At 50.1% G+C, this 25,992-nt stretch overlaps 1 pseudogene; it reads left to right on the top strand.

The window, feature by feature from the left end:
* Nucleotides 1-269: 269 nt before the first annotated feature.
* LOC147360035 (uncharacterized) lies at nucleotides 270-25,992 on the top strand (annotated as a pseudogene).

Below are 25,992 nucleotides of genomic sequence, written 5' to 3'. Positions count from 1 at the left end.
CTCTGTCCGTGGGATTTGCCAGGCAAGAATACTGGAGTGGGTTGCCATCTGCTCCTCCAGGGGACATTCCTAACCTAGGGATTGAACCTGCATCTCTTGCATCTCCTGCATTGGCAGGTGGATTCTTTACCATTGCATCACCTGGCAAGCCCCTTTGGGACAATGCTCTGGGATAAATTAGTTGCCATTTTAGATATCTGACTCTGAGACTGCCACAATAGGGGGAAGCCCAAGCTAGCCACGTGGCAAGACAATATGAAGAGGAAACAATGGTCAGCTGGTCCCTGATTCTTCTGGTCATCTCAACTGAGGTGGCAGATAGGTGAGTGGAGAAGCTGTTTTGGATGTCTGGCCCCATCAAGCCTGGACATGACTTCAGCAGCAGCTGTGTTCCCCCATGCCCTCCCAGCTTGCAGGATCTTAGTTCCCTGACCAGGGACTGAGCCTGGGCCCTCTGCAGTAGAAGCACAGAGTCCTAACCACTGGACCGCCAGGGAAGTCCCAGCAGCGGCTGCTTTCTAACTGCAACTGCATGAGAGACCCTAAGCGAACCACCCAACCCACCCACAGGACTCTGATGGATAATAATAAATGGTTGTTTTAAGCCTCTAAGCTCTGGGGTAGTTTGTTACGCAGCAGCAAATAACTGAGACAGATGTGAGCAGTGAAGGGCGAAGGATCAGCCTCCCTGCCTCAACGAAAGCCCAGTACCCTGAAGCCCAGAACCATGGAGAGAGGGGTGCTCCACCTCAGCTGGAAGGTTCTCCGGCATTCTGATGGGCCCCTCCCTGCGAAGAGGAGAATAAGCTTCTCTTTGGAGGCTAGAAGCTACAGGAAGCTGCTGGTTCTTGCCTTGGGGACAAGTGGATGCCTGCTCCCACCTGACCTTTACATCAATAGGGACCACTTCTCTCTGTTTCTAGCTCCTTGTTTCCTTTCTTCTTTCTTTCTTCTGGTAGTTAAAACATTTGCAAGTCAATATTGTATATATGTATATAAGTAACCTGGTGGCTCAGCATTAAAAAATCTGCCTGCCAATGCAGGAGATGTGGGTTTGATCCCTGGGTTGGAAAGATTCCCTGGAGAAGGAAATAACAACCCACTCCAGTTTTCTTGCCTGAAAAATCCCATAGACAGAGCAGCCTCGCAGGCTACAGTCCATGGGGTCAAAAAGAGTCAGACATAACCGAGGGACTAAACAACAACAATTTTATATGCATATAATATTGTTACATATATATGAAAGTGAAAAGTGCTGGCTGCTCAGTTGTGTCTGACTCTTTGCGACCCCATGTTCTGTCCATGGAATTCTCCAGGCAAGAATACTGGAGCGGGTTGCCATTTCCTCCTCCAGGGGATCTTCCTGACCCAGGGATTGAACTCACATCTCCCGAGGCTCCTGCATTGCAGGCAGATGTTTTTTTTTTTTCTTTTAACGGCTGAGCCACTGGGGAAATCCTGCCTTTCTCCAGACCCTCCTCAATTCCATTCAAAAAAAAATCAACCTTTCTGATTTTCACTAATTGGTAAGAAATGGTATCTTTGTACTTTTTACATTTGAACAGTCTTATCAGGAGGTTTGACTATCCTCACTTTGCATGGCCACTATGTCTTTGTAGCTATTTCTTCTAATTGTTATTTCCATAGCGTTAAATCATGTATTCAGGTGGACGTTTGTTGACTTATCAGCTTTAGAAACATTATCTACTGAGTTTTGCTCCAATATGTGAGGATTGAACTCACAGTATCCTCTGTCTTATATGTCTTCTCTCTTTCCAACCTTCTTTCCTTCTTGTTTCATTTATGAAAAGAGTATTCCTGGCTTTCCACTTATGGTAGTGATATGTTCTCTTTTAAAATAGACTTTGTTTTTTAGAGCAGTTTTAGACTCACAGTAAAATTCAGCAGAAAGTACAGAGAGTTCTCATAAACTCCTTGACCCCTACCCCTACTCAGCCCGTCCGCTGGCAACATTCCCCACCATAGTGGCCCATTAGTTACAGTAATGGGACATACATCAACTCACTGTTATCGCCCAAAGTCCGTGATTTACATGACTGTTCACTTTCGGTATTTAAGTTCTACGGGTTTGGACGGATGTATAATGACACATCAGTTCAGTTCAGTCGCTCAGTCGTGTCTGACTCTTTGCAATCCCATGGACTGCAGCACGCCAGGCTTCCCTGTCCATCACCAATTCCTGGAGTTTACCCAAACTCGTGTCTGTTGAGTCAGTGATGCCATCCAACCATCTCATCCTCTGTCGTTCCCTTCTCCTGCCTGGGCTTCCCCAGTGGCTCAGAGGTAAAGAATCCACCTGCAATGCAGGAGACATGGTTTGATCCCTGGGTCCTGAAGATTGCCTGGAGGAGGAGATGCGACCCACTCCAGTATTCTTGGGCTTCCCTGGCGGCTCAGCTGGTAAAGAATCTGGCTGCAATGTGGGACACCTGGGTTCGACCCCTGGGTTGGGAAGATCCCCTGGAGTAGGGAATGTCTACCTACTCCAGTAATCTGGCCTGGAGAATTCCACGGACTGTATAGTCCATGGAGTCGCAGAGTCAGACACGACGGAGTGACTTTCACTTTCACCAGTATTCTTGCCTGAAATCAGTATAGTATCATATGGGCTTCTCTGGTGGCTCAGTGGTAAAGAATCTGCCTGCCAATGCAGGAGATGAGGGTACTATCCCTGAGTCAGGAAGATCCACTGGAGAAGGAAATAGCAACCCACTCCAGTATTCTTGCCTGGGTGATCCCATGGACAGAGGAGCCTGGCAGGTCACAGTCTTATTGTTGTTCCATTGCTCGTCGTGTCTGACTCTTTGCAACCCCATGGACTGCAGCACGCGGGGGTTTCCTGTTCTTCACTATCTTCTGGAGTTTGCTCAAACTTATATCCATTGAGTCGATGATGCCATCCAACCATTTCATTCTCTGTTGCCCCCTTCTCCTGCCCTCAGTCTTTCTCAGCATCAGGGTCTTTTCCTGTGAGTCAGTTCTTCGTATCAGGTGGCCAAAGCATTGATGCTTCAGCTTCAGTATCAGTCCTTCTGATGAATATTCAGAGGTGTAGTGGTAGCTCATTGTTTTAATTTGCATTTCCTTAATGACATGATGTGGAGTACCTCTTAATATGCTATTTGCCATCTGTAGTTCTTCTTTGGTGCGGTGTCTGTTTAAGCCTTTGGCTCATTTTTAAATCCAATTGTTTGTTTTCTTGTTGAGTTATAAGAGTTCTTTGTATGTTTTGGATAATAGTTCATTATCAGATGTGTCTTTTGCAAATATTTTCTCCCAGTCTGTGGCTTGTCTTCTCATCTTCTTGAGTGATACAGCTTTGTAACAAAGAAATCACTGAAAATTTTAAAAAATGAGTCAATTTAAAGAGACATGTTCAGGAAATGATAGTCAAAATGGTAGGAGTATAGCAAAAAATGAAGCTGTATTCAAGGGACTCAGATTTGGGCATTACTGATGATACACAAAGAGCCTGGTACACAGTCTGGCTCCAAAGCTCCTTTACCTGGCAATTATTAAGCCTATTATTACTGTTTAAATAATATGGCAGCTATTTTTAATATTCTTGCTACTATTCGTATGGCATAGTGGCTATTACTGTTATTACTGCTGTAACGATACACTACTGTTGTTTATGACAATGCATATTTTTGCTGAACCTCAGTATCTCTTGTACCTCCCTGGAACCTGGGGGCAAAGGGAACCCTGCAAAGTTGGTATTATTTGAACAATTTTGTTGAAATAGTTGTTGTTACTTTGTTGTTACTAGTTGAACCCTGTGATTGTTACCATTATTATCTTAATATTTCACTGCCGATAAGCTGTGCAAAATTTGGATAGAATGTTGTTTAATTGCTAAGTCGTTTCCAGCTCTTTAGGACTCCATGGACTGCAGCCCTCCAGGCTCCTCTGTCCGTGGGATTTCCCAAGTATTCTTCCCACTCCAAGAATACTTGAGTGGGTTGCCATTGCCTTCTCCAGGGGATTTTCCCGACCCAGGGATGGAACCCGCGTCTCCTGTATTGCAGGCCGATCCTTTACCACTGAGCCACCAGGGAAGCCCGGATAGGATGAATAGGGGTGAATAAAAAAAATAGCTCCGTGACATGTAGGGGAGCCGTCAGGCCAGCAGCCTCCGCCGCGCCAGGACGGCTGCTTAGGGTCGGTGCCTGCCCGCCTCCGGTTCCCAGCAGGACCCCGGCTCCGGCCCCACGTGGCGGGGCGCCGATCCTGCCCCTGGCGCTCGCTCTGACCGCGGTGGCCGCGGTGCCCTGAGCACAGGGCAGGTCGAGCGCGCTCCGGGCCCGGCAGGGCGGCGCCGTGCTGGGCCGCTGCTGCTCGGGTCGTGACCTGCCCTGCGCCGCCCGCGGGCCCCCGCGCTGCTTCTGCGATGAGGAGTGCGGCAAGGTGGGAGACTGCGGCCCCAACTACACGCGAGTCCGCAGAGGTGCGCCCCGCGGAGCACGGGGCGGGGGCGGAGCTCTCAGGGCCTAGGGGAGCCGGGTACCAGCGTGCCATCGCAAGGAAGAAAGACAGCCAGCCTGGTGGAGGGTGGGGAGGGGTGCGGTTCTGGACTTGGAGGGGCTCACGAGCAAGGGGGACGGGGACGCGCGGGACGCCAGGGCAAGAGTGGGGCTGGGAGGGGCGCGCGGAGAAAGAGGCGCGCGGGCCCCCGACTCCGCTGCGCGAGTCTGTGGGTTGGGGAGCCGAATGGACACGAATGGGAGGAAAGTCGATGAGCGTTTGGGAAGAGAAGGCGCAAGAGTCCTCACCTTGCACGGGGCCTGGGAGGGCGGTCCGAGGATGGAGCGCTCGGGGAAGAGGCGCGCGAGCCAGGCACTCCGGGGCGAGACGCAGGGCACCCAGCAGGAACAGCGCGAGAGAGGAGGGGCGCACGCGGCCACACCGGGTGAGAGCGGAGCGGCCGCCGTCGGCGGCTCCCGCAGTGTGGAGGCGCGCGAGGGAGGCGCGGGCGGCGAGGGGTAGGGCCCCAGGTTTAGTGGATAAAAACGCAAGACGCCCCGTTACACTCGCATTTCAGATAAATAACCCGTATTTATTGAGTATACGTGTGTCCTGAATATTGCACGGGCCATACTCGCAAAGAGTCGGACACGACTGAGCGACTGAACTGGAACTGGAATACTTATATTAAAAATTATTGATTATTCGTCTGAAATTAAAAACTAGGCCCAAAACGGATTCTTCTTCTGAAATTAAAATCTAACTGGGCATCCTGTAATTTTATCTGGCAGCTCTAGCTGGGGGAAGGGCGTGGGGCTTGGAGGAGTTCGAGGTGGGAGCGGGAGGGCGGGCGACCGTCGCTGGCAGGGCGGTTCAGAAGGCAGATGGAGGCGGTGCTGAGAAGCAGAACGAAGGGCTGAAGCCTGGAGAGGGCTTGGAGTGGACGGACACGGAGCAGAGAGAGGGAACCGGCAGGGTGGTCCCGGAGGGGCGGAGGAACTGGGTGTGAGGGGTGGCGGGGGTAGGCTAAAACTTGGGCGAAGGGGGGACTGCGAGGGTGGGAGTTCCTGACGGTAGGCAGGCAGTGCCACTGTGGGCTCAGTGGGAGGCGTGGCCGTGGGTACCAGGGTCTAGGGCATACCTCATAGCGAGACACCCCCATCCCCCATCCCCACCGCCCCTGCCCCGCCAGCATGGTATCAAGAACCCACCTGCCAGTGCGTGAGACATCAGAGAAGTAGGTTGGATACGAGGGTCGGGAAGAACCCCTGGAGAAGGGAATGGCAACCCACTCCAGTATTCTCGCTCAGAGAATTCCATGGACAGAGGAGCCCAGCGACAGTCCATGGCGTCGCAAAGAGTCGGACACAACGGAAGCAACTTAGCTTAGTGGGGAGGACGCCATTTTTATTTTAAAAAGATTTACTTGTTTATTTTTGGCTTCGCTGGGTCGTCATTGCGGCCTGCAGGCTTCTCACTGCCAGGGCTTCCCTTGCTGGGGAGCGCAAGCTCCAGGGCGCTGGGTCTTCAGTCGTTGCAGCCCATCCAGGAACGCGAGAGCGGAGGCTCAGCGGCCGCGGTGCAAGGGCTTAGGTGCCCTGAGCAGGGATGGTACCCATGCCCCCTGCCTTGGCAGGTGGATTCTTAACCACTGGACCACCAGGGAACACCCCCCTCCCCATCCTTTTTAAATTCTAACAATTTAAATTATTGTTCAGTCCCTAAGTTGTGTCTAACTCTTTACTACCTTTTGGACTGTAACATGCCAGGCTTCACTGTCCTTCACTATCTCCCGGAGTTCGCTGAAATTCACGTCCATTGAATCAATGATGCTATCTGACCATCTCATGCTCTGTTGCCCCCTTCTCCTCCCGTCCTCAGTCTTTCCCAGCATCAGGGTCTTTTCCAATGTGTTGGCTCTTCGCATCAGGCAGCCAAAGTATTGGAACTTCAGCTTCAGCATCAGTCCTTCCAATGAATATCAAGGTTGATTATTAATATTCAGGGTTGTCCCCCACTGGAGACCAAAAAAATCTAAATTTTGTCACCTTGTCAAGTGGATATGATCTAAATCTCCTTTGTCGGGGAGAAGAGTGATTTTTTAAAAAATTTATTGGGCTGCCACAGGTCTCAGGTGGCACAGTGGTAAAGAATCTGCCAGCCAGTGCAAGGGACGTGGGTTCAATCCCTGGGGCAGGAAGATTCCCTGGAGAAGGCAACGGCAACCCCACTCCAGTAGTCTTGCCTGGGAAATCCATGGACAGAGGAGCCTGGTGGGTTACAGTCCATGGGGTCCCAAAGAGTCAGACATGGCTGAGAGACTGAGAACACATACAGATCTCAGGTGCTGGAGGTGGAGTCTTCCTGTCTCTTGCGGGACATTTCAGTGTGGGCAGATCCTTGTGGGGTGGAGCCAGGATGTCTAGTTGTGGTGTGGTGGTTAGTTGTTGCTGGACATATGGGATCGTTAGCTCCCCAACCAGGGATTGAACCCACATCTCCTGCATTGTAAGGCAGATTCTTTACCTCTGGATCAGCTGGGAAGTCCTGAGAAGGGTGATTGATTGGACCCCTCTACCTGGAGCCTCAGGGGAGCTTCCTTCAGAAGCTTATGTTTCAAAGAGAGCAGCTTTAAAAAATTCAAAGTGGAAGAGACCTGACATTTACTGGGATTTCCCTGCTGGCTTGGTAGTCAAGAATCTGCCTGCAGGGTAGGAGATGAGAGTTTAATCCCCTCCAGGGTCAGGAAGATACCCTGGAGAAGGAAATGGCAACCCACTTCAGTATTCTTGCCTGGGAAATCCATGGACAGAGGAGCCTGGGGGGCTATAGTCCATGGGGTCACCAACACGACTGAGTGATCAAACAATAACATTTACTGCCCACCAGTGTACTCTGTAAGCTGGGTGTCTCATCCAACCTGGTTTCTGTCTCATGGCATTCTGGAGCTCTGGCCTATAATAAGGTCCCTGCTCAGCCTCTGGGAAGAGCGTGGCTCAGACAGGTGCGGGCTTTGGCTAGCCAAGGCGACCCAGCAGGATTTGGAGCTGGGCTATCCGCTTGCTTCTAGCTCCTTGTTGCTCCCCACAACTTGCAGTGGTAAATGGTGGAAATTCAGGTAGTAGAGAGTAGAAAGTATTTTTGGATGTGGTGTCTTCCCAAATCATAGCAAATGAGTAGTTGTTGTTCAGTCTCCCAGTCGTGTCCAACCCTTTGAGACCCCAAGACTGCAGCACACCAGGCCTCTCTCTCCCTCAGCATCTCCCGAAGTTTGCCCAAGTTCATGTCCATTGCATCGGTGATGCCATCCAACCATCTCATCTCTGTCACCCTCTTCTCCTCCTGCCCTCAATCTTTCCCAGCAACAGGGACTTTTCCAGTGAGTCAGCTGTTCTCATCAGATGCCCAAAATACTGGAGTTTTAGCTTCAGTATCAGTCCTTCCAAGGAGTATTCAGGGTTAATTTCCCTTCAGATGGATTGGTTTGATCTCCTGGCTGTCCCAGGGGCTCTCTTAAAAAACTGGAAATAGAACTGCCATACCACCCAGCAATCCCACTGCTGGGCATACACACCGAGGAAACCAGAATTGAAAGAGACACGTGTACCCCAATGTTCATCGCAGCACTGTTTACAATAGCCAGGACATAGAAGCAACCTAGATGTCCATCGGCAGATGAATGGATGAGAAAGCTGTGGTACATATACACAATGGAATATTACCCAGCCATTAAAAAGAATGCATTTGAAACAGTTCTAATGAGATGGATGAAACTGGAGCCTATTATACAGAGTGAAGTAAGTCAGAAAGAAAAACACCAATATAATATACTAACACATATATATGGAATTTAGAAAGATGGTAACGATGACCCTATATGCGAGACAGCAAAAGAGACACAGATGTATAGAACAGTCTTTTGGATTCTGTGGGAGAAGGCTAGGGTGGGATGATTTGAGAGAATAGCATTGAAACATGCATATTACCATATGTGAAACAGATTGCCAGTTTAGGTTCTATGCATGAGATAGGGTGCTCAGGGCTGGTGCACTGGGTTGACCCTGAGGGATGGGATGGGGAGGGAGATGGGTGGGGGGTTCAGGATGGGGAACACAGTACACTCATGGCTGATTCATGTCCATGTATGGCAAACACCACTACAATATTGTAATTAGCGTCCAATTAAAATAAATAAATAAATAAAATTTTTTTAAAAAGAAGTCTTCTCCAGCACCACAGTTTGAAGGCATCAATTCTTCTGTGCAATGAGACTTTGGAGCAAATTAGACTCCCCCAGATTAAACTTGCAGAAGGACCGTCTTAGGAATGCTTTTGTATTCATCTGATTTTGGTGCAGAGGGTGCTGGTAGCCATAGGGTCATGGAGAGTGTGGGGCTGAGGTTCTTGGTGTAGCTGCACCCACAGGGCCCCCGTCACAGGGCAGGAGTGGGGGCCCAGGAAGGGGACCAGGCAGGGTAATCTGTGACACTTTCCCACAGTCTGAACTGAGCTCACAGAATCACATTGTGTTATCAGCTCCCCAGCGGCTGCTGCTGTATAAACAGCTCAGGCTGGTGGACCCAGCAGCCTCAAAGCTTTGCACACCTCTTTGTTTTGCTCCTCTGGGAAGGCATCAAAAAGGCAATAGGTCTAGGAGCTGCCCCTGTCTAGGCTGGGCAGAGCTGAGGTCTTTTGTATAGAAAAAGTCAGTTTTCCACCTCTGGGAGGAGGGAGGGGAGAAGGGCAGAAAGGAGACGTGGGGACCAGTTAAGAGGTAAGATTTGTATTTTTCATGAGTGATTTAGGCAGTAGAGTTGACTGACTTTAAGAATTGTTTGTGGTAAGGAGAGGTGTTGAGGATGGCCTAAAAAAAAACAACCCCCTAACATTTACTGAGTACTTATCACGTGTCAGAAGATACTGTTTTATGTACTTAAAAAATATTGTTTTAAAATTTTATTTTAAATGCTTTAAATAAATTATCTCCTTTAAGCCTCATAACAGCCCGATGGAATAGTGTTATCGCGCCCATTTTATACATAGGGCACACAGACATGGAGAGGTGGTAACCTACTTGTGACTTGCTCAGCTATTAAGCAGTAGATCTAGGATTTGAACCCCAGCAGTCTTTGGTGGCTCGGACGATAAAGAATCTGCCTGTAATGCAGGAGACCCAGGTTTGATCCTTGGGTCAGAAAGATTCCCTGGGGAAGGGAGTGGCTACTCACTCCAGTATTCTTGCATGGAAACATGGGCAGAGGAGCCGGGCGGGCTACAGTTCATGGGGTTGCAAAGAGTCGGACACGACTGAGTAGCTAACACTTTCCTTTTCACCTTTTCAGTCTGACTCCAGATCACACTACCATATGGTAGCGTGAGGATGGGAGGGACTTCAGCCTGCTGCAGGAGGGAAATTGAGCCCACAGGTGAAGCAGGAACCCTTGGCGTCGCCCACCTTCACTTCAGTTACATTGCTGGCCACCTGCTGTGTGCCCAGCTCAGCTGGGAGCAGTGGGGGTCGGAAAGATGGGACTCTGGTCCCCCTCAAGCTTATAGTCTGCCTCTGGGGAGACAGGGTGGCTGTGGAAGAAATAAACAATTTCAGTCAGAGCAAAATGAGGCTTGGAAATGATTGGTGAGAATGGGGTGGAGGCAGGGAGAGGGTGGGCTGGAGCGGCTAATGAAGCCTTAGAGGATAGACCATGACCTCGAGGTTTTCAAGTTCCCTACTGAATATTTTACATACTTTAGGCTCTTTCATTCTCATTTCAATCCTGGAAAGCTCAAAGTCCCCATTTATACACTTGCTGCTAAGTCGCTTCAGTTGTGTCCGACTCTGTGCAACCCCATAGATGGCAGGCCACCAGGCTCCCCTGTCCCTGGGATTCTCCAGGCAAGAACACCTGAGTGGGTTGCCATTTCCTTCTCCAACTCATGAAAGTGAAAAGTGAAAGTGAAGTCGCTCAGTCGTGTCCGACTCTTAGCGACCCCATGGACTGCAGCCTACCAGGCTCCTCCACCCATGGGATTTTCCAGGCAAGAGTACTGGAGTGGGGTGCCATCGCCTTCTCCGAATGAAAACATAAGTGCCTGGAGTCGGACACGACTGAGCGACTTCACTTTCACTTTTCACTTTCATGAGTTGGAGAAGGAAATGGCAACCCACTCCAGTGTTCTTGCCTGGAGAATCCCAGGGACAGAGCCGAATGGGCTGCTGTCTATGGGGTCGCACAGAGTCGGACACGACTGAAGCGACTTAGCAGTATGTTTTCATTGTACTAGTCTGAGAGCTCTGAGGGTTGTGACACAGCTCATATACTTCAGCTGAGAAGGGAAAGTATTGGTGCAGGTCACTGAAAACCCACCCGTGCATTCTGGCTTCAGGCAAGACTGGACCCAGGGACTCCAAGGTGACTCCAAGGTCAGCATGACTCTCCCCCTTCTAGCTCTGCTGTGTTAGCTTGAATCTCAGGCACACTGTCCCCAAGTGTTGACAAAGAGAGTCCTCTGCAACTCCAAACTGGTGTCCCTAGTGGAATGGGAGGTCCCTTTCCTAGTTATTCCAGTCAACCCCCCAGGGATGGTTCTCATAGGCCCAGTCTGGGTTGCATGCTGATTCATGATCCAATCAATCACAGCCTGGGGTGAAGGAAGATGTCAATCAGTCATGTCTGGGTCACATACTCAGTCCCAGCAATGGGAATGTGAGGTCAGCCTTATCCAAAGTATGTGGACTGAGTGTGGGGAGGGTGGTTCTTCAAAAGGAAGCCAAAGTCACGTTAAAAGAAGATGGGGACAGGGAGGCTGGGAGGGCAATGCCAGCTGCGCACATCTGAGCTGTGGGGGCCCTTGCATTTCAGGGAAAGTGAAAGTGTTAGTTGTTCACTTGTATCTGACTCTCTGGGACTCTCTGGGGCTTCCCTGGTGGCTCAGACGGTAAAGCGTCTGCCTGCAATGCGGGAGACCCGGGTTTGATCCCTGGGTTGGGAAGATCCCCTGGAGAAGGAAATGACAACCCACTCCAGTACTCTTGCCTGGAAAACTCCATGGACTGAGGAGCCTGGTAGGCTACAGTCCATGGGGTCGCAAAGAGTTGGACACGACTGAGGAACCTCACTTTTACTTTTGGGACTCTGTGGACTGTAGCCCACCAGGCTCCTCTGTCATGGGATTTTCCAGGCAAGAATATTCAAGTGGGTTGCCATTCCCTTCTCCAGGGGATCTTCCCAACCCAGCGATGGAACCTGGCTCTCCCACATTGCAGGTAGATTCTTTACCATCTGAGCCACCAGGGAAGCCCCAAAGTGAAGTGTGCTGAGACATCAAACAGAAGGAGGAAGCAGGGGCTTGACTGTAGATGTATTGCAAGAACCCTTAGATTTTCAACCACCAGTCTTGGGGGCTCTGTGATTCACTATCACAAAAGACCTTTTGTGAAACCTATTGCAGTCCATGGGGTCGCTAAGAGTCAGACATGACTGAGCAACTTCACTTTCACCTTTCACATTCACGCATGGGAGAAGGAAATGGCAACCCACTCCAGTGTTCTTGCCTGGAGAATCCCAGGGACGGCGGAGCCTGGCGGATTGCCGTCTATGGGGTCACACAGAGTCAGAGACGACTGAAGCGACTTAGCAGCAGCAGCATCGAGGGAAAAGGAGATGAGAACCACTAAAGGATTTCAGGTGACAGGCTAGAACTGCATTCCAGAAAAAGCTTTTTGATAGTCAGTGAGGAGGATGGATGGCCAGAAGGCAGGGCATTGAGGTTCAGAGAAGAAGCTGGGGTTTGAATTGTCCAGAAAAACATTTCCTGATGAGCCTGGGTCTGTTGGAGATGGGGCAGAGAGATCCAAGGGACTGTGGGAAATTCAGTCTGGCTCCAGCAGGCTCAGCTGACATGATGTTATCTGGGTCTCTAGGGCTGGAAGAGCAACCTTAAAACCTCCTTTTTCAGCTGTACTGATAAGCTAGAATTTCTCCTTTACTCAGAAAAACATGGGATGGGCTTTGAGAAACACCGCCATCTGGCGGCACGTTTTTGCAACACCAACTTGTGGTCATATTTCCTTTGTTGCTATGGCTCCAACGGTACTGAGGTTGTGACCCTGGGTCTAGACCAGGCGTGGTGACAGTTCTCTGGGGGTGTCAGCAACGTGGAAAGAACATGCGTAGAGCGGCGTCTGCCTAACTTGCTGCAAAATCTCTCACCTGCCTGGCAGGGGATCCTTGCAGAAGGCTGGGGCTTCCCCTTGGTCCAGCTGCCCAGCCAGTGCCTGAATCTGGTCTGTAGTCTCCCTGCCAGGTCATCCAGCCACTCTTTGAACACTTCCAGTGACGTGAAACTCTTTTTTTTCTAGTCGGTTTTTCTACTGTAGATTATACTCTCACGCCTGGACAACTGCAGTACCCTGACTCCCACCCAGCAGCTAGAGACCGCCCGTTAAAACCTCAAATGTGATCATGTCACTCCTCTGCTTCGAACTCGGCAATGCCTTTTTTAAAAAAAATAATTAAAACCTTCAGCTTCAAAGGGAACACGTGTCCCCAGTGTGGCCAATCAGAGTATTGCATCACTCTGGCCCTACTGATTGGTTCAGCAGCAGACACAGGACCCAGGGCAAGCCAATGAGACTTCATCCTAGGACGTTTGCTGAAACTAAGGAGATAGAGGCTTTTTCTTCCATCTGCTAGAGTGATTCCAGGGAAGTGTGGAGCTATCAAAGACTTACGGGGGGAATGCTTGTCTGAAAATGAGGCCAACTCAGAGGAAAACAGAGCTGAGAGATGGAGAGTGGGTCCCGGCAACGTTGTTTGAGCTCCTGGACCCAGCCATGCCTGAATGCAGACCCGAGTCACCCATTCTTTCGCTCAGGTCAGTTTAAGGTGAGTTTCCTATCATCTTCATTTAGACAAAACCATAACTGATTCACACTGGGGGATGAGTAGAAAGAAGACATCGAGATGCTTAGAGAAAGTCAGAACCTCTTACTTCATTCACAGCGTGAGGAGGGGGATCAGGGCACGGGAAGACAAAGTCCCACCCTAAACTCAGCCCCCACATGGGAACTTGTGGAGGGCCCTGCAGTTCAGCCAGGCTGTTCCCTCTGACAGCTGCCCTAGGGGCCGTCCCCACTCACTCAGGGACAGCCGGCACTCCACTCCCTGTGGTTCCCGCACTCCACGCAGCCAGCCCGCTCCTCCGAGTGGGGGCAGGGAACACCGCTGGTCCTTGGTTGCTGCAGGACCTGCCTCTCGTGGACGCGGTAAGACACCTGGCAGGGCTTGGCACAGTGACTCCAGCTGCCCCACTCTGCCCCGGCGCGTGGGACTGCTGGAAGACGAGGTGGCATCTCCAAGGGCAATGCCTGTGGCATTTGGGCAGTGCCCCGGTCTTGCCCCCTTTTCCCACAAGAAGAACCCCTCACATCTGATGATTCGGCCTTCGAGACCTTCAGCTTCTTCATTCGCATTCACAGCCCCAGGGCGGGACTGGGCCAAACCCAATGCGGAAGGCCGTTTGGCCAAAACTCAAGATCTTCAGACATTCCTCATGGAGAAAATTTTTTGACAAGAAACTGTCAAGCCTTTCTTGAGACACCTCAACAGTCACTCACACAACATACATTGCACACTCATGCACGCACACACGTGCACACTCATGCGCATGCACACACACGGCACTGCAAACGTCAGATCCCTCATCCCCAAGATATTCCCCCAGCATCTCCTGCGAGTCAGGCACTGTCCTAGGTGCTGGAGACACCACAGGGAACAAGAAAGACCAGGTCTGTCCTCGTGAGCAACACCCACCACAAGGACACGTCCTACTTCAGCAGCTTGAAAACGTGAAGAAAAAACAAAAGTGTGCATCCCTGAACTGAGGGACGGAGGTGACTGTGTGATAAAAACAGTGTTGCTTCTGGCACCTCAGGAAGTCGCATACTCCTCGAGTGGATCTCAGCGCTTAGCAGAGCTGAAACGCTTGGTGAGGAGGGAGGGAACGGAGGACGGAGGAAGGAAATCATGTGTTGCAGCCTAACAGTCATCTGTTGCTTCCAACATCCACCTATAACAGCATCAATTACATCACCGCTGCCGGACCAGGCAAGTCACAGCCCAGACTTCGTGTACCCTTCACAACAGCCTTAGGATCCTTCTCTGGGCCCTCTGCCCCCCCGGGAAACCTGTGCATCCCAGAGGCTCCCAGGCCCCCTGGCTGCTGATTGAGTTCTGTTGATGAAGGGCACCCGCAGGGAGGACTGAGCTGCCCCGGTGCTTATCACCCCCACACCTGCCTCACCCTCAGCCCTGCTTGGGGGAGACACACGGCCATGGGTCCCGCCCTCACTGGGCTCCTGTATCCCCCTCTCCTCCTGCTCCCCTGCCCCCACCGTCACGAACAGAGCCCTTGTCAAATTCTGTTCCATTCAGCTCTTCTGGGCGTACCATCTGTCGCTCGCCAGAACCCTAACTCCTACTTATATGTACGTATTTGCACTATTGTCAGATCCATCTCCCAGAACAGGCAAGTGGGGCTGAAGGAGACTGAATATCTGAGTTGAGCCAAGATGCTGGAGTCTCTCAAGTTTGCATTCCAACTGCAGTCTCACAGGATTCCTGCGACGACGGGTGTGAAGCTCTGGGAAGACAGGAAATGCTCAGTATGACAGAGGACTCTGCACTTATTCAACAACTATTAAGGGCCTCCTAAGTGCCAAGCACTGACAGAGGAGCAAAGCAGAAAAAGCTCCTGCCCTGGAGATGCTGACATCCAGTGGGGGGAACAGACAAGAAACAATACAGAGACTTCCCCGCAGGTCCAGTGGTTAGGACTCCGCGCTTCCACTGCAGGGGGCACAGGCTGATCCCTGGTTGGGGAGCTTAAATCCTGCAAACCACATGGTATGGCCGAAAAAGGAAAGAAACAATAAAGATATGATGTAATTTCAACCAGCGATCCATGCTCTGAGAAAATCCGAAGCAGAATAAGAGTGGTGGGGGTGTAGGGTGGTGAGAACCTATTTCAGATAGAGGGGTCAAGGAGGACCTCCGTGACAAAGGGCATCTGAGGAGGCGAGGGAGGAAACTGTGTAGGTGTCTGAGGGGACAGATTCCAGAGAGAACGGGCAGTGCAAAGGCCCTGAGGCAGGGTCCAGGTTGGATGCTGGAGGGACAGTGAGGAGCCCAGCATGGTTACAGCGTAAAAACCAGGAAGGAAAGTGGCAGAAAATAATGTCAGAGAGAGAGGTGGGCATGATGGCTACAGAGCCTTGATGGCTGTTGCAGGGAATTTGGATTTTATTCTAAGCGTGAAGAAAAGCCACTGCTGGACTTCGCTCGTGGTCCAGTGGATAAGAATCTGCCTGCCAGTGCAGGGGACATGGGTTTGACCCCTGGTCTGGGACGATCTCACATGCCTCGGAACAGCTAAGCCTGCGCATCACAACTGCTGAGCCCACCTTGTAAGGCCTGAGAGCTGCAACTACTGAAGCCCGAGCTTCAAAGTGAAGCTGAAGGGTGGGTCAGCCCCATCTGAACGAGAGTAGGGGAGGGGTGTTCTCCAAAGGAAAACTGGGGGGAATGGACGCAGGGGAGGCAAAGCAACAGACGTTGGCACCCCCCTGCACATACCGATAAAATGCTTTTATCTCAATACCAAAAAATAGGTGATGCTCATTTTACAACTGGAGAGACTGACGGAGAGAGTGAAACCTCCAGTTTTTCCCGAAGGGGTAGAAGTGCAGGCTAAACTGTCCCCTCCTGATCTCTTCGCGTGCCACAGCCTGGCAGGGAGCGCGGCACACATCTTACCCTGGTGTCCTCCTCCTGCCTGAAATGCTCCAGTAGGTACTTATTGACCTCAGGGTGAAATCCAAACTCCTTTGCAGTCTACAAGCTCAAATGCTCTGGCTGTTACCTCTTGTGGCCTCATCTCCTTCCTCCTGTCTGTGTTTTAAAAGGATGATTCTGACCCCTGTGGGGGACAGCAGATGGAAAGGGGTCAGAGGGCAGCGGGGAGGCCCCCTGCAGTGATGTGGGCAGGAAAGGATACTGTCTGGACCAGGGTGGTGGCGACGGGGAGAGGAACGAGGGATCATCATTTCTTCTGCCTGAAACCCTCCTGCCCCTCTGCCACCCACGTCTAACTTGCCTGGTTCTTCGTTTCCTGCACGGATGACAGTTTTCTCCAGGAAGATTTCCTGACTGCCCCTACGGTCTACCACATTGCCCCATTTCTTGACTCTGTGAGGCCCATATTACTCTGCATTTTCTGAAGGGGATACCAAGGCTCAGGCAGGCACAAAACTTGCCTGAGATACATGGTTCATCGTGTATCATTTTATTCAACTCTGACAATCAGTGTATGGTATAGGTTCTAGCATTACACCCATTTTGCTGATGAGGAGACTGAGTCTCAGAGCAGACCAAGATCACTCATCTTTAAGACGGAGAGCTGGCACCAGAACCCGGGCTTCTCTGGGACACTCCCTCATGCTCTAGGCTACACAAAAAGCAGATAGAGAAGAGAAGGGAAGAGAAGCTGTGTGTTAGGTGCATCACCTTCTCTAGAGGACAAGCATTAATTAGTTCAACAGCATATCTTTGACTCAGTTCCATCACTCAGGGACTGGGGAGGGGTAGGAACTTCCTTTGGCTTCTTTTTCCATCAAGAATCGATATCCACTCCTGGACTGACTCCGTTCTTCTCTGTGCTCTCCTGTGCTCTAGGAAGGAGGGTATTTGGAAGCCGGCGCAACAGTCACTTACTTTAATTGATTTATTCATCCACCCACACCTCTGTCCCCCTTTCTTCCATTCTCCCCACCCTTCATTCCTCTGTCACCTGGCTCTCCTACCCCTTCAGCTATCCATCCACCTTTCACCTCTCCATCCATCCTTCTTCCCATTCACCATCTCGTCTCCCTCCTTTTCCCCATCTTCCCACCTTCCCATGTACTCATCACCCAACCATTCTTCCTTTTCTGTATCATTTCAGTCACCCATCCATCCATCCAGTTATTAACACGTCTCTTTTTTCACTCACTCACTTATTCATCAAGATCATTCATTTGAAGAACTTTTTGTTGAGACCCACTGTGCCACCCACTGTGCGAGGCTGTGGGTCTCAGAGATAAATGTAATCTTGCCTCCATTGTTGCATAAGGGGAGGTCCTCGTGGGGACCATCTACCCGGTTACGTGACTCCGCAGGCTCCTCAGGGCTGCCATAGACGTGACTCAGGCACTAATTCTTCCTGTGGTGTCACAGCCTTGTCGGGGGGCACCTGGAAAAGCTGGGCTACTTAACTCTGTTTCCTCCTGGGCCCACAGTCCCTGCTCTGATAACCACAGGCAGCTATGGGAAAGAGCGAGAAGACCGAAATGTCACCAAGAATCAGGAGTTAATAGGGTAGGCAGAAGCGAACAAACCCCAAGTCAGCTTCAACTTTGTGACCATTTCCCCCTGGATTAGACTTTCATCCTGTCTCTGTCTTACTTTGGGAGCTTTGACATCTCCCCATTTTGTGCCCTGTTACATTTGTAAACTCATGAGCAGGAACTGTGACGTCCCTAATAATTGGTCTCTATCCAACTTCATTCATTCACTCATTCACTCAGTGTTTATTATTTGTATGACAGGTGCTGGGTTTAGGCCTTGAGGCTACAGCAAGGAGCAAAAAAGGACAAAAATACTTATTTTCATGGAGTTGGCCTCGGGAGGCAGACAAGAAAAAAATAGATAGCCTGTCAAATGGTGCTAAGTGCCATGGAGAAAAATAAAACAGGAAAAGGGCTGTGTGTTAGAGACATCTTTACTGAGAAGGTGATATCTGAACTAAGCTATCGGAGAGGTTACCTGGGGGAAGGGTGTGGCTGGACGATGGACCAGCAGGTGTGAAGTCCTGAGGCAGGGTGTGTTCAAGGAGGCTGGAGTTCAGGGAGAGTGAGAGAGAGTAGGAAATATGATATATTGGTGGGTGGTCAGATCATACAGGGGCTATAGACCGTGGTGGGAACTTTCTCTGCATGAGATGGGCGTTGTGGGAGGGTTTGGGGCTGAGAAATGACAGACTGACTTAGGTTTTCGCAGGATCCCTTTGGCTGCTATTTGGAGAACTGACCTCAGAGAGGCAAGGTGGGAATTAGGGGGACCAGTGCAGAGGCTACTGCAATATATTGTCCACACGAGAAATGAAGATGGTTCGACCAGGGTGGAAGCCCTGCACCATTGAAGGGTGGATTTCAGGGATGGAGTCAAGCAGTGTGTTGCTGATGGTGGTTAAGAGGCCAGGCTTCTAGGACAGTGCTTCATACATGGTAACTATTCAACAAGTATCAGTTGAAAGAGTAAGGTCTGAACGAAGGCAGTGCTAAGGGTGATGGCAAGAGCAGCCTATTAGGATTCCTTTCATTTCAAGGGACAGAAACTCAACCTAAACTGGCTCAAGGGAAAAGGAGATTATTATTTATATAACTGAGAGGGAAGTTTTGAAATAATATTTCAAGCCTGCCTGGAGCCAAGAGGTCAAATATGATTGAAGTTGACCAATCAGAGGTCCCGTCCCCTGGATCATGGTGATTGATTGATTCACGGATGGGTCTGGGATCCAAGCAGGACCCAGCACCCTCCTCCAGAAATGATGCTGAGACTGGGAAACAGGACTCCTCCAGCGGGGATTGCTAAGCTGGGAGGATGTGGGGATGTTGGTGGGGGCAGCTCGGCAGCTCCAGGGAGAGGGGCTGCTTGAGAATGAAGCCAATATATGAAGGGGGGAAAGTGGGGAATGGAGTCTTGATAATATGTCCATGCTAGGGGAGGTGTGGGGAGCCAGGACAAGGATTGGCCCTCCAAGACCATGTAAGGTGAGAACAAGGGTTCCCCCAAATAAACCACCAAAAGGCGAGAGAAAGCATGTTGGGAAGATGAAAGTTGCAATTATCACAGGCTCCTGGTTTGAGACGGGGCTTCCCTGGTAGCTCAGCTGGTAAAGAATCTGCCTGCAATGCAGGAGACCACAGTTTGATTTCTGGGTCAGGAAGATCCCCTGGAGAAGGGGATCAGGATCCCCTGATCTGACCACCCACTCCAGTATTCTTGGACTTCCCTGGTGGCTCAGACAGTAAAGAATCCAGCTGCAATGTGGGAGACCTGGGTTCAATATTTGAGTTGGAAAGATCCCCTGGAGAAGGGAAAGGCTGCCCACTCCAGAATTCTTGCCTGGAGAATCCCATGGACAGAGGAGCCTGGTGTGCAGCGGTCCATGGGGTCACAAAGAGTCAGATATGACTGAGAAACTTTCATTTCACTGGTAAGAGACAGATTCCTAAGGAGTTCTTGGGGGCAGCTGAGAGAAAAGTGCTCTGGGCTGGCTTTGGGCTATTCCCAGGAGAAAACTGTCCGATCCTTGATCCTTCCAGAGGCTGCAGCAGGGGGCACCTTGTGCCAGCAGGGGGCAGCAGGCCCTCACAGTCACCCCCGGGTTCTTGACAAGCTGCATCTCCTCCAGCAGGGGACGCCATTTACTGCTGCTTGGACAAAAAGTTGGGTCTAAGTAAAATTTTGGCAAATTGGATCTTAACTCAGACCCTCTCCCCTTGTGGCTCAGCTGGTATAGAATCCGCCTGCAATGCAGGAGACCTGGGTTCGATCCCTGGGTTGGGAAGATCCCCTGGAGAAGGGAAAGGCTACCCACTCTAGTATTATGACCTGGAGAATTCCATGGACTGTATGTATAGTCCTTCAAAGAGTCGGACACAACTGAAGGACTTTTTTTTCCCCCAGATACTCCAGAATGGGAGAATTATTTAAATAATTCTCATGGTGAATCTTTTCTATAAAGTGATATATTTTGCAAAGCGCTTTGGAGTGCTTATGAGGCTTTTGGGATGAGGTGGTTTCATTGTAGGTCCTACCATTTATCATCTGTCTGACTCTGGGCAAGTTATTTTCTTGGTCCTCAGTTTCCTATTCTGCAAACTGGAGCTGACCTCTACCTGGCATGGTTCCCCTCTTCCATGGGACCAAATGATTCATTTCTCAACTTTTTATCGCACCAGATCCTGATCTAGGACTTGGACACAACAGTGAGCGGAACAAATCAAAATTCCTGCCATTGTAGAGCTGCCATTCTCGTGGGGGAGACAGACGAGAAATAAAGTATATGGTCTTCTGGATACAGTGTTTGAAGAACTGGCTCATGGAAGCCCTCACTTGTATGTTACCTGTTGATGCAGGCTGAGTTGCCCCAGAGGTTTCTGTAACAGGGAGAAATGTCCCATCCTGAGCTTACATAGGGCAAGGTACACAGTAGGCGCTCCAGAAATGCTCACAGGTGTTTGAGGTGGTGTCTTCCTGTGTGGCTGCAGGCACTGTGTTCAGTTCCAGCTGGGGCCCGTTCTGGAGAGCTGCCAGGAGGTGAAGGAGCCCCATGCCCAGTGGGTGAGATATCTGACCCAGGGCCACATAATCTGTGTGAAGTGTTAGTGGCCTTCCCAGGACGCCAGGAGCGGGCACTGCTATGGGGATGGTGCTGAGCCTGGAGGGTAAGCAGGGGGACTTGGGCCTGGGCAAGTGTGACTCTAGAGCCCAGGGCCTCTCTGCTGCCTGAGAGGTGAAGGTGGGAGGGGGTGGGATCCTGATTTCTGGCCAGGACAGGCGGGCCCAGGAGGGTCCTGACCCCAGTGTCTGAGGAGAAGCAGCTCCTGCCATTCCCAGCTGTGTGACCTTGGGCAATTGCATGGCCTCTCTGAACTTCAATTTCCTTGTCTGAAAGTGCAGATAATCAGAGGACCTCCCCATGGGGCAGTGATGAAAGTGAAATGAGATTGTGCAAGTTGAAGATTTAGCATAGCTCTTGGCATCTAGAAAAGGGAGCTGGTTTGATGGTTGACTCCTTAGAATTCCCCTAAACACTATGTTTCATCCCCCTCATGTTATAGGTGGGGAAACCGAGGCTCAAAGAGGCATTGTGACTTAGTCAAGGTCACACCGGATTTGGCTGTTATTATCTCCCAAGCTCCTCCCACAAAGGCAGATGTCTTGGAAAACACTTAGTATTACAATAGTAGCTAACATTTATTGAGTGCTTATATGTGTCAAGCATTATTCTGTGTTCATCCATTCATTCATTCAACAAGTATTTGTTGAGCGCTTACTATTAAGCATGTGTCAGGCAATGTTTTGGGCACTGGGGAAATTCAGTGAGCAAAACAGCTGTGGTCCCTTCTCTCATGGAGACACATTCTGCTGTGAGGAGGCAGACACGAGGCAAGTAAGTCTGTAATTTGTCAGATGGGAGATAAGTGTCAGGGAAAGAAAGCACAATTGGGGAAATTCTGGGGATATTTATTATTATTAGTTTTTAAAGGAAGGTGACACTAAGGAGTGGCATTTGAACAGAGACCTGAAGGCAGTGAGGGAGGGAGCCATGGGGATGTTTGGGGGAAGGGTATTCTAGGCTGAAGGAACAGCAGGTGCCAAGGCCCTGAGGTGGGAGCATGCCACCATTGAGGCTGGTGTGGAATGAGCAAGGGGGAGTGGGGAGAGCCCAGAGTGAACACTTGCAGGGTCCTCTTTCTCTAGAAGAGGAGACTGAGTCACAGAGACGCGCCCAAGGTCACACACCTGCCAAGAGGCAGAATCAGTCTCCTGGGCCAAGTACTAAAGACAAATCGAGACCGTTTCCCACTAGTGTGCTTTTCTGGTGCAGGGATTATCACCCTGCAGGAATCAGAACCCCCTCTGGGGTCTGTCCGGGGAGTTCTTCTCCCATTTCTAAGGATGTTAGTTTCCTGCCTTTTGAAACTGAGCAGCCCTCTCATTGTAAACCTAGAGCAGGGGAGGCTGATGCCAGATGGGGTGTTAGGGACACATGTTTCTGAACAAGAGGCGTTGGGACTGCCCAGATCCAGGTGCAAACCCCACTTCTGGTCCTGACCGTCCCCATCACTTGTGCTGCAGGAAAGATCCTGAGATCTTTGCACAGCACCTGCTCCTCACAGATGCTTACTAGCGGAAGCTGCTATTGTCATGTTTAACCTATAAAATGGGTATAATAATATGTACTTTGTGAAAATGAAATATAAATGTGACAAACTTGGCACATAGTAGGTGTCAAATAAATAAACAGCAGATGATAGGGAGGTCCTCTCGACCAACCTTACTCCAATCTCTACCCACCACCACTTACTCATCCTAGACCTGAGATTCTACCATTAGAGATTCATTCTTTGGGCTAGATCTTACTTATTAGAGCCTCAATTTACCTATCCATCTTTGAATAAGCATTGCTAGCCCTAAAACTCTGATTAATCCCAAACCTCTCTTTTTGGAAGCACATACTCCAGGAACATGGCACTTTGGTGAGGCTGAGATGAGGGTCCTAGGAACCCCTGCCTCCACCAGGCATCATGGGCTGGGATGGAAACCAGAGCCAGGGCTGTGCCAGATATGGGCATCTCTGCCTGCTCCCACCCCAGCCAGGCCAGGCCTACAGAACAGGTGGTGGAAGGTCTGACTGGGGCATGAGCTCACCAGGCAGGACTGAGCAGAGGAGGAGGAGCGAAGTGAGGATGGGGATGGACTGCCATCCAGATTCTTTCCATGGGCAGCTGGTGAGGGTGGGCATGCAGAGGGCTGGGACCTGGGGAGGGTGAGCCTGCTGGTGGGGGAGTGTAGGAAGGTTTATTCAGCAGGAGAAGTGTCTCTGAGTCTGGGACAAGCAGAAGGACACCCACCATGGTCATGCACCCACTGTGTGCTGTGTACCAACTGGGTGCTTTGTCTGTGAGCTCTTATTCAAGCCTCACAAGCCCTTTGGAGACAAGGGACATTAGTTCTAGTTTATATTCTGAGCATAGCAATAATAATGGTAACTTTAAATACTATCCTTTGTGAAGTGTCTATGAAGTGCCAGGGACTGTGCTTAGAAGCTTAGAACAGTGCCTTGCACATAACGCAATCTCACTATGCTATTACTGTTATTCTTTTGCATTTTTAAAGATGTGAATTATACCTACAGTGTCTTCCCTGGTGGTTCAGACAGTAAAGAATCTGCCTGCAATGCAGAAGACCCGGGTTCGATCCCTGGGTTGAGAAGATCCCTCGGAGAAGAAAATGACAGCCCACTCCAGTATTCTTGCCTGGAGAATTACATGGACAGAGGAGCCCGGCAGGCTACAGTCCATGAGGTCACAAAGAGTTGGACACGACTGAGCAACTAAAACTTTCGCTTTTCATACCTACAGAGAATTGGCTAAAATATATATGAACCCGTTTCATAATGTTTGCAAAGAGGACACATCTGGGTGGTCACCACCCAGGCAAGTGATAGAATTTGGCTAGCCCCCCAGTCTTCCCAGAACCCCCCAACCACAGTCCCTCCCTTCCCGTAGAGAAGACCACCATCCTGATTTTATGGTCCATTGTACAGTTTTCTTTATAGCTTTAGTCAACCTGGTACAGATCCCTAAACATAAGAGTTTAATTCCCCGCCTCCCAAAATCCACATGAATGAAATGTACAGGAAGTATCTTTTAGAATTCCGTTTCTTTTGCTCAGCGTGTGGTTTTCGAGGTCTATCTGAGTGACTGCCTTGTGGCCTTGGATTGTTCATTCTTGTGGCTGAAACGGTTAGTTATTATTGTCATGATTGCTTTTTCACTTTGCACACCGCATCTCATCATACCCTTCCAACACTTCAGAGGGGCAGAGATTATGGTTGTGTGTGTGTTAGTTGCTCAGTCGTGTTTGACTCTTTGCGACCCCATGGACTGTAGTGGGCTTGGCTCCTCTGTCTGTGGAATTCTCCAGTATCCACTAAGAATACTGGAGGCTCTTCCTGACCCAGGGATCAAACCCAGGTCTCCTGCATTGCGGAGATCTTCACCATCTGAGCCACGAGGGAAGCACTATGGTTATGTCTGCTATTCACCAAAGAGCCAGAAGCTCCTAGTAGCTGGGTCACGAACTCCCCCCACCCGCATGCCAGAACCTGTGTTCTTAATCCCTCCACTCTGTTGCCTCCCAACAGGAGGGAAAGGGGGCACAGGGAGGCTAAAGATATGAGGGGGTCACCTTGTCAGACCCTAAGAGTCCAGTCTAGATTGCCCAGGGTGGCCTCTAGGATCAGCGGTTCTTCAGCCAGTCTGGGGCCAACTTCTCCATCAGGCAAAGAATACACACAGGACCCAGGGCCCATATTCTTTTCAGTTCAGTCAGTCGCTCAGTCGTGTCCGACTCTTTGCGACCCCATGAATCGCAGCACGCCAGGCCTCCCTGTCCATCACCAACTCCCGCAGTTCACCCAAACCCACGTCCATCAAGTCGGTGATGCCATCCAGCCTTCTCATCCTCTGTCATCCCCTTCTCCTCCTGCCCCGAATCCCTCCCAGAATCAGAGTCTTTTCCAATGAGTCAACTCTTCATATGAGGTGGCCAAAGTTCTGGAGTTTCAGCTTTAGCATCATTCCCTCCAAAGAACACCCAGGACTGATCTCCTTTAGAATGGACTGGTTGGATCTCCTTGCAGTCCATGGGACTCTCAAGAGTCTTCTCCAACACCACAGTTCAAAAGCATCAATTCTTCAGCGCTCAGCTTTCTTCACAGTCCGACTCTCACATTCATACATGTCCACAGGAAAAGCCATAGCCTTGACTAGACGGACCTTTGTTGGCAAAGTAATGTCTCTGCTTTTCAATATGCTATCTAGGTTGGTCATAACTTTCCTTCCAAGGAGTAAGCGTCTTTTAATTTCATGGCTGCTATCACCATCTGCAGTGATTTTGGAGCCCCCAAAAATAAAGTCTGACACTGTTTCCACTGTTTCCCCATCTATTTCCCATGAAGTGATGGGACCAGATGCCATGATCTTAGTTTTCTGAATGTTGAGCTTTAAGCCAACTTTTTCACTCTCTTCTTTCACTTTCATCAAGAGGCTTTTTAGTTCCTCTTCACTTTCTGCCATAAGGGTGGTGTCATCTGCATATCTGAGGTTATTGATATTTCTCCCAGCAATCTTGATTCCAGCTTGTGTTTCTTCCAGCCCAGCGTTTCTCATGATGTACATCTCATGATGTACTCTGCATATAAGTTAAATATACCTCACAGAAACATATACTTTTAGGCACCACAAAAATGCTTTAATTTTAACCTGTTAAAATCAGAAGAAATAAGATGTAATAAGGATGCAGATCTGATACGGAATCTAGCCCGGATTCTATTTATCATTATACAATGCAGTTGTAGACTTTGATTTGAAATATATTTGCATGGAGAAGGGGTCCCTGAAAGCCAATATCCCCAGCACCCAGGAGAGTCATGTCACCACTAAAACATCCCCGTGTCTTGCAGGCACCAGCTGTTACTGTGGCAAGCGGCTGGCAACTCCAGCTGCCAAGAGACCTGGGAGAGACGTGGGCATTTCCAAGACTGTTCCTGCCCTGAGGTTCACGGCTTTGTCTTCATCTAGCAGCTGTGACCCCCATCTGTCTGAGCCCCTCTTTC

This window comes from Bos grunniens, chromosome 13 (assembly GCF_055505025.1).
Source record: "Bos grunniens cultivar Pamir isolate PY7600 chromosome 13, Bosgru_T2T1.0, whole genome shotgun sequence".
Lineage (NCBI taxonomy): Eukaryota > Metazoa > Chordata > Mammalia > Artiodactyla > Bovidae > Bos > Bos grunniens.
The sequence above is the reverse complement of the archived record's forward strand: the minus strand, read 5'-3'. Positions and strand labels throughout refer to the sequence as shown.